The following is a 9,625-nucleotide window of genomic DNA, read 5'->3' as shown; positions in this document are numbered from 1 at the left end:
CTGCCACAGCCTGGGGCTCACCTGGGATGCGCTCATTACTCTGGGAGCCCCTGGTCTCCCCACAGCACTTTGGAAGGTCCCTGCAGGTCCCCCAGAGCACTGCGGCCGGCCGTGGGGCGCTGCTGGCGAGGCCGAGGTACCCCAGAGAGTCCTCAGAAGGCATATGTGAGGATTGCAGAGGAGAGCCTGATAGCTTGAGTTAGCGTTCCTGCACCCCCTTCTCGTGTCCTTGGGCAACCCCCGCGCCTCAGTTTTCCATCTGTACCGTGGGACCCATAGCGCCACCTACTGGGAGGGCTTTACAGTGAATTCCATCTGCCAGTGCTGGGGGGGAGAGGAGGAGTGGTAGACGGGGGAGGGGGAGGCAGGCTGACCCTTGACCCTGGAAAATTTCTAGGAAGGGGTAATAGGAGGGACAGCCAGGCCTGACTTTTAACCCCTGGACAAAGAATCAGAGCACACGCTGAGGCAAAGGAAGCAGATATTGTTTCCTGACCCAGAGAGGCCCAGCCCTGAGCCTTAGCTGGTTCTCCACTGTGGCGTCAGAGGCAGGCTCCTCCCTCCTCCTGTCACCACCCCACATAAGGGAGGGAGGCACAGAGCTTGCCCACCGGGGAAAGTGAGGCTCCGGATTCAAGCCCAGGCCTGGGACCCCCATCTCTGCTACCTACCCTGCCACCAACCCCCAGCCACACTTGCTCCCTGCAGCTCTAGGGCCCCTGCTGAGTCTCTGGCCAGGCCCTGTCTGGGTGAGAAAGAGGCAGAGCACTCCCCTGCCCCAGCGCAGACATTTCCAGATGATCCACGGTCTCCCAGGTCCCCTCCGAATTGATGCAGAAGTCTGAGCTCGCCCAGAACAAATGTTTCTCTGAACGATCAACAGAATGACAACTCCCCCAGGAGAGGAGAGGCAGGCTTGGCCAGCAGGCTTGTTAGAGGCCTGACATGAACACAGAGAAGCACGGGCCAGGCAAGACCTGAGTAGCGAGCTTGGTGTAGACGCAGGGGCGGGGCAGGAAGGTGGGGCTGGGGGGGGGGGCAGGCAACGCTCCCAGACTCCAGAGCCGTTTTTATTTTGGCCCATGTGGGTTCTAGAAATACTCTCCTAGCATTGCCTTTGTAGCTGAATGGTCTAGCAGGCACCCAGATACTGCAGGGGTTTGGCATCAGAGGCGAGACTTGAACTCTTTGACCTCTTGGCACAGTTGTCCACAGGGGGGGGGGGGGGGGGAGGTAGGAGAGGGGGCAGGGGAGGATTCTGATTGGTCCACACGTGTCCACCATGCCCACAGGCCAAAATGTAGACACGCTTCTTGCGTTCAGGAGTTGGTGAAAGGCCTCTGCCTGAGACCCAGGGGGAGTCCCCACCCCTCCGCTGCTGAGGAGACCCACAATCCTTCCTTGGAATCTTCTAGATCTCTAGACCTGCCCCAAACCCAACAGCTATCTGGGCTAGCAGCTGGATAGCAGCAGGAACTTCCAGGCCACAGTGTAGAATGCACCTGGCTCGTGCATTCGTCAGTCAGTACCTGTGGCCTGCAGGTTGCTACGTACACAGTTCTGCTGATCTCTCTCTCTCTCTCTCTCTCTCTTCCCCCTCTCTCTCTCATGCATGCCCCCACACACATGTACACACACAAGTCTGAGGTGATGTACCCACCCCACTGCTATGGATGGTTTGACTGATGGGTTGATTGACTGTAGTACTGAGGATTGAACCTGTTCCTCATGCTTGCTAGGCAGGCGCAGCACCACTTGAGCCATTCTGTCAGCCAGCCCCATGCACATCTGTCTATCCATCCACATATCTATCCATCATCAATCCATCCATCCATCATCCATCCATTATCCATCCATCCATTACTTACTCCTTATCCATCAATCCATCTATCATCCACCCATCATCCATCCATCCCTCATCCATCTGTCCATCCACCCGCCCATCACCCAACATCTGTCTATCCATCCATCCATCATCTGTCCAACCATCATCCCTCCATCTATCCATCATCCATCCATCGCACATTAACTATCCATCCATCCATGTATCCATCATCCATCTGTCCATCCATCCACCCATCATCCATCCATGCATCCATTCATCCATCCCCTCCAGGTGCTGATTGAGTGTCTGTTGTATACCAGGCTCTGTATTGGAGGTGGAGATAGAGACCAGCATCTGTTCCAAGGAGCTACTGGGAGCTGCCCTGTGTGGAGGGAGAGATAAGGTAGGCACAGGTGAGCTGCGGGGCACAGGGGGGCTGTGGTGCCCTGCTGTTCTCCTCCAGGCATGGCTGCCCTCCCAGGACCCGCCAGGGTCAATGCCCTGCTGAGTCAGGGGGCTCTTGAGTTTCAGCATCACGAGATGCAGAGCTGGAGCATGTGAGATACTTTTGACCCCTGCCTGCCCTTCCCCCCTTCCGGCCTGCCTGTCCCCACTCTGCCCAGCTCTACCTGCCTCCGCCTGTCAGAAGGCAGCAGGTGTTGAAGAAGGGAGGGGTACTGAGAGCTTGGGAGAAAAGAGACCCGAATCCCCCGCGCTGGGTGGCTCACCGTGAGTAACTTCACCTCAGTGGTCCTCCCATCTACAAAACGAGGTAAGAAAACCTGAGTCCACGCCTGCTCAGGAGGCTGAGATCTGAGGATCACCATTAGAAGCCAACCAGGGCAGAAAAATTCTTATCTCCAGTTAACCAGCAAAACGCTGGAAGTGGAGGTGTGGCTTAAGTGGCAGAGTACCGGCCTTGAGGACCTGAGTTCAAGTCCCACAATGGCACACACAGAGAAAACAACAGTCAAGCAGTACTAAGCACTCTATCCAATGATGGCCAGCTCTCCACAGCAAAGATTCAGCACAGCGGCCCAGAACAGGCTGGTCATGAGTCTCAGGAGTCGGGAAATGTGGACAGTTGAGACCCTGGCAGGGGACCCCAGGGTCTTCCGATCTTCCCTGTCCCTCACAGCGTCCCTGCCCACCCCGGATGGTGGGGTCCTGGCTGCTGATTCCCCTTCTCCATGTGCCAGGGAGCCTGAAGCCCCTTGTGGAAGGGCTCAGCCTGGCTGCCAGGCCCAGCACATAGTAGGTACTCATTAAATGCAAATGAGCTGAATGAGAGGCGCTCAGGAAGAAGGGTCTGTAGGACGCTGTGAATTTTGCATGCCTCCCGTGTGCTCAGGTAAAACACATCATTCAGGGATTCATAGGCTCAGCATAGATGCTAATTGGAATATTTGCAATCCCATTTCCCGCTAGTTCTCACCATCACACACGCTTATCTCTCTCCTGAATAGAGATGTCTGGGTTGTCAGCTACTCCCAGGTGCACACGGAACCCACTCGTCATCACAGCTCTGAGTACATCGCAGCCTTCTGTGAGGACACAGGAGACCATGTGGGTGTGCGAGCACCATTATCCGGAGCTATCCCTGAATATCTACTTGGGGTCTCACCTGCCCGAGGGGGCTGGAGGAGGCAGAGAGGGAAGAAGAGAAGAAGAAGGGAGTCGCAAGAGTAACAGGAAGAGAAGGTGTGAGTACGTACAGGACAGCTGCAGACATCAATGGACCACAGATTCCAAAATGTGCAAGAGGCCAGGCATGGTGGTGCACCCCTGTATTCCCAGCCACTTGGGAGGTGGAGCTAGGAGGGTCAAGATCTGAGATTGGCCTGGAGAAATGTAGGAGAGTCTATCTGAATAAAAAAATAAAAAATTGCCAGGTGACGGTGGCTCACACCTGTAATCTTAGCTACTCTGGAGGTTGACATGAGGATCCACAGTTCAAAGCCAGCCCAGGCAGGAACATCATGAGATTCCTAGGAAGTGATACTGTGGATCAGAGTAGTAGAGCACTAACCTTGAGCAAAAAGAGCTCAGGGACAGCATCCAGGCTTCAGATTCAAGCCCCATGACTGACCAAAAGAAAAGAAAAAAGAAAGAAAGGACAAAATTAAAAACTTGACAAAATGGCCCAAGATTTGGCTCAATTTGTAGCAAGCACAAAGCCATGAGTTCAATCCCCAGTACTTTAGCAACCCCCACCCCAAAGCTGGAAGAAAGAACTTTAAATTTGTCCACCATAAGTTCATAATAAATAACAATAGAATAAGGTAAAGACTAGATTAATAAATGTTGGAGGACATAGATGTGCTTGCTCTGATTTGAGCAGTGCACAATGGTATAAATCATATACAATATATATTATATTACACAATGTCTCAGAGTACCACATACATGTACAATGTTTATGTGTTCATTTAAGATACTTTTTTTTCCTGGTCAGTTGTGAGGCTTGAACTCAGGGTCTGGGCGCTGTCCCTGAGCTCTTTTGCTCAAGGACATTGTTCTACCACTTTGAGCCACAGCTCCACTTCTGGTTTTCTGGTGGTTCATTGTTGATAAGACCCTCACAGACTTTCCTGGCTGGGCTGGCTTTGAACCATGATCCTCAGATCTCAGCCTCTTGAGTTGCTAGGATGACAGGTGTGAGCCAGCGCCCAGCTAGACCAAATTGTGTTGTTGTTGTTGTTGGTTGTGGGGCTTGAACTCTGGGCCATGGGCGCTCTCCCTCAGCTCTTTACCTCAAGACTTGCACTCTACCACTTGAGCCACAGCGCCACTTCCGGCTTTTTCTGCTTATGTGGTGCTGAGGAATCGAACCCAGGGCCTCATGCATGCAAGGCAAGAACTCTACACTAAGCCACCTTCCCAGCTCCTTGACCAACTCTTAACAGGAGTCCAGGGTAGCAAAGGAACAGTTTGGGAAACTATTGAAAAAGAGGGGCCAATTTGGCAGGCTGGATCAATCCTGTTTTTCTCTCTACTCAAATGCTATTTTCTCTCTGGGTGGGGATACATCTCTTGCCTCTCTCTCCCTACCAGAAAGGGGGCGGGGCCTATAAACATATGGGTGGGGGAGGGCACGGGCAACTTGACTCAAACTGTCACCCGTGGGCCCGTTTTCCACGCAGGATGACATGGAAAGCTGTGGGGAAGCATGCAGCGGGAAAGGAAATGTGTCTACGGGGAAAACACAATGCAAAGCGGCTTCTCCTCCCAGCGACGGCTGCTCCCGGGTGCAGGGCTGCGTTCCATAGCAACAGCCTTCACACTCCACTAAAATAAACGCTCCCACCAGCTGGACCCGTTATTAAACTGGAACCCCAGGACTAAGATCTTCCCCGTGAGTGGCAGAGGAGCACCGGCTGCCCTGCCAGCTGACCCGGCTGCCAGGGAAGCTGGCACCCCGGAGGCAGATTAACCAGCAGCTTTGGACAAAACCCAAAGCCTCCTGTGTGAGGATGGGGAAGGTCTGGTGGATGCTTGTAGCTGGACTTGGGGGCTGGGGACAAAAGAGCCAGGTTCAATAACACCCAGCCCAGTGAATTATAGGCTGTTCAATCTCAAACAAGTGAACTCTTCTTGCTGGAGTCTAAGCTGGGTATAATGACATATCCCATGGAGGGTGGTACACTGATCAAATGAAGACACAAGCAGGGCTGGGCATGGTGGCTCATGCCTGTAATCCCGACCAGGGAGGTGAAAATAGGAGGATCAAGATTCAAAGCCAGCCTGGGCAAAACTTAGTGAGACCCTATTTGAAAAACTATTAGCTAAAAGGACTGAAAGTGTGGCTCAAAGAGTAGCCCACTGAGGAGTGAGACCCAGGTTCCAGCCCCACTACTGTCAATATATATGTACGCTCACGTTGCCCCCTGAGACCACAGGGTCCTCTTTCTAGAATGGCGACACCTCTTTGGACGTTTACAGGATACCTGCCTGGCAAAAGGATCACTGGCTCCGCCTCTCATCGCCAATGCCAAGTGAGACCCTGCGACAGAAAGAAGACACTGGTGGGGAAATGCGACACCAGAGCGTGGGGTCTCGTGTGAATGCTGCAGTTCCTGGCTGTGAACTGCAGGCCGCAGGGAGGCAGGGAGGCCAGGGGAGAGGCCAGGGGAGAGGCCAGGGGAGAGGCCAGGGGAGAGGCGCGGGGACCTCTCTATACTTGTCGGGATTTTCTGGGAAATCCAATTTGTTTTTTCAAAAATAAAGGTGGATCTGCGTCTAAGACATCATTTTGTCCAACAATGGACCACACTGTAAGACAGTGGTTCCAGAAGGTTCTAGCAGCCTAGGATGTCACAGCTGTGGTTACATGTCTGTGACTGGTGGTTTGGAGGTATAGCTGGGGATGCCCCGGTCCTGCCAACCCTACACAAGAACAGCCACACAGCCAGGCACAGGCTGGGATATAATAGATACTAAATGACCGGGTGCTGGTTATGCAGTCTCTAGAACATTCTATCTGTTGTTATTTCAGAGTATATTACTTTTTTTTTTTGGTCGGTCATGGGGCTTGAATTCTGGGCCTGGGTGCTGTCCCTCTTCTCTTCAGCTCAAGGATAGTGCTCTACCACTTGAGCCACAGTGCCACTTGCGGCTTTTTCTGAATGGTTTATTGGAGATAAGAGTCTCATGGACTTTCCTGCCCAGGCTGGCTTTGAACCACGATCCTCAGATCTCAGCCTCCTGAGTAGCTAGGATTACAGGCGTGAGCCATTGGCACTCGGCCTGACTTATTTTTTAAAATTACTTTAAAATGGGATGCTGTGTGGCACCGGCAGCAGCCCCCTGTACCTCATGTTTTTTTTTTTTCCGGTCGTGGGCCTGAACTCTGGGCCTGGGCGCTGTCCCTCAGCTCTTCAGCTCAAGGCTAGCGCTCTACCACTTGAGCCACAGCGCCACTTCCGGCTTTTTGCTTTTTGCTTATGTGGTGCTGAGGAATCGAACCCAGGGCCTCTGGCATGCAAGGCAAGCGCTCTACCACTGAGCCACCTTCCCAGCCCTACCTCATGTTTTTGTTGTTATCGGTGGTAGTGGTGGTCGTTGTGGGACTTGAACTCAGGGCCCGAGAACTGTCCCTGACTCTTTTGTTCAAGACTAGCATTCTACCCCTTTGAGCCACTATGGCTTTTTTGGTTGTTAATTGGAGATAAGAGTCTCACAGAGTTTCCTGTCTGGGCTGGCTTTGTACCATGATCCTCAGATCTCAGCCTCCTGCGTAGTTAGGATGACAGGTGCCCGCATCTCATGTTTATCATAGTTCTTTTGTGCTCAACACCTGGGCTTTTTCACTCCAGGCTGGTGCTCTACCACTTGAGCCACAATTCTACTTTCATCTTCTTTGTTGATTAGAGATAGAGTTGTCCGCCAGGCTGGTTCTGAACTGTGATCCTCAGATCTCACTTCCAGAGTAACTGGGATTACAGGTGTGAGCCACAGTGCCCAGATACTTTGAGTTCAAACTGTGTGTGAAGTTGCTCTAGACTCTCTCATTCAGCACTGAATGATGCTGAATGGTGATTCCTTTTCTTTCTTTCTTTTTTTATGGGGGAGGGGTTAACCATTTTTAAAATTCTGTACTTTGGTTCCATTTCACATAAAATGTGCTCGATCTCATGTTGAATTCTAAGAGATACATATATTCCAATTTACTTAGGAGCATCCATCCTCCAAAAAGTCATGCTCTTATTCTTAAGCCCAAATGTAATTCTCTCTTTCTCTCCTCTCTGTCTCCCTCTCTCTCTGTTTTGTTCTTTCTTTCATTTATTTTTAATTTGTTTCATTTTGCTGAGATAAAGTCTTATTTTTGTATATTTTATATATTTCCCAGGCTACCCTTGACCTGTGATCCAGGTCCTGTCTCAGTCTCCCAAATGCCAGGATTTTTCTTTTCTTTCTTTCTTTGTGATTTTTTTTTTCCTGGTCATGGCTGTCACTGATCTTTTCACTCAAGGTTTGTGATCTACCATTTGAGCCACAGCGCCACTTTCGGTTTTCTGGTGGTTAATTGCAGATTAGAGTCTCATGGACTTTCCTGCCTGGGCTGGCTATGAACTGTGATCCTCACATCTCAGCCTCCTGAGTAGCTAGGGTTACAGGCGTGGGCTACTGGTGCCCAGCGGTGACCTGTGGCTGGATGGACAGGTTGAGGAACTGGTATGGACTAAAGAGGTGGAGTCTTGGACTGAGCTCTCAGTGGAGGAAGTTAAATTGCTGAAAAGGAGGGTGGGGGAGAGGGACACACAAGCATGCGATCCTTCTACACAGGGTGGTGGTTCTCCACTGGTATTCAATTTTCTGAGTCTGCTGGGCGCCCGTAGCTCTTGCCTATAATCTTAGCTACTTACGAGGTTGAGATCTGAGGATCAAGATTCAGGCAGGAAAGTCTAGGAGACTCTTATCTCCAAATAATCACCATAACGCTGGAAGTAGAGCTGCGGCTCATGTGGTAGAACACTAGCCTTGAGCAAAAATCTCATGGACAGCACCTAGGCTGTGAGTTCAAGGCCCAGGACTGGCGTGTATGTGTGTGTGTACGTTATAAGCCTAATGGTCATCCAAAATCTGGCAAGAGAATGTCCTGTTCTCAGGAATTGCACTCAGCAGGTCATTTGTGGTGACAGGGCACAAGGCCAGCAATGGACTGTCCCCAGATTCAGCAAAACAACCATCTCAATAAGAGTGAAGATGGCAGATGGAGAGAGGGTAGAGTGAAGGTCATGTGACCTCGCAGAGGCTGATCCAGGAAGAAGGGAGAGAGGAGCTCACACTGCTATTCTCAAATGGGCTTGAAAAACATTTTTGTGCCAGTTCAGGGCCTGGGTGCCATCGCTTAGCTTTTGTGTTCTAGGTTGGCACTCTACCACTTGAGCCACATCTCTACTCCCTGATTTTTGCTGGTTTATTGGAGATAGTCTCATGGACCTTTCTATCCAGGCAGGCTTTGAACTGCGATCCTCAGATCCCAGCCTCCTGTGTAGCTAGGATCCAGGTGTGAGCCACCAGGGCGCCCTGGCTGGATTTTTTTTTCAAGTTAAAAAGTAAAAACAAGCCGGGCGCTGGTGGCTCACGCCTGTAATCCTAGCTACTCAGGAGGCTGAGATCTGAGGATAGCGGTTCAAAGCCAGCCCGGGCAGGAGAGACCGTGAGACTCCTATCTCCAATAAACCACCAGAAAACCGGAAGTGGCGCTGTAGCTCAAGTGGTAGCGCACTCGCCTTGAGCTGAAGAGGTGAGGGACAGCGCCCAGGCCCAGAGTTCAAGCCCCACGGCCGACAAAAAAAAAAAAAAAAGTAAAAACAATTGCACCCAATTTCTTTGAAATTAGTGCTTGCTATATAGAAAGTACATTTAATAAATGCAGCCATCGCCATCTATGCATATAATAGGAAATGGTATCTTAATCGCCATCATTAATGCTCACAGAGGTGCTTTGAGCCCTTCCCCAGGAGGGCCTTTGAGCAGCTGAGTGGCCAGCTCCCACCCTTGGTCAGGGTGGAGGTTGTGTCCCAGGCTTGTAGCCAGGTGACAACGACTTCATTTTCCAAGCCCAGATCCTGGCAGGGTGCCCGCCGCACACAGGGCCGGAGAGCCGCAGGATGAATCCACAAAACCCGGGCAGGGACTGGCGCCAGCTGCTGGAGGGGCCTGAGGGGGCCCGAGGGGCGTGGCCAGCGCGGGGGTGGGAGGGGTCCAGCGGGAGGGGCGTGGCCAGCACGCTGGGGTCGGCGGGAGGGGCGGGGCCAGAGGGGGTCCGTGGGCGGGACCAGCGCCCTCCCCGCC

Source organism: Dipodomys spectabilis, unplaced genomic scaffold, assembly GCF_019054845.1.
Source record: "Dipodomys spectabilis isolate Male_0828 unplaced genomic scaffold, ASM1905484v1 ptg000067l, whole genome shotgun sequence".
NCBI classification, from domain to species: domain Eukaryota; kingdom Metazoa; phylum Chordata; class Mammalia; order Rodentia; family Heteromyidae; genus Dipodomys; species Dipodomys spectabilis.
This window is presented reverse-complemented; position numbering follows the sequence as displayed.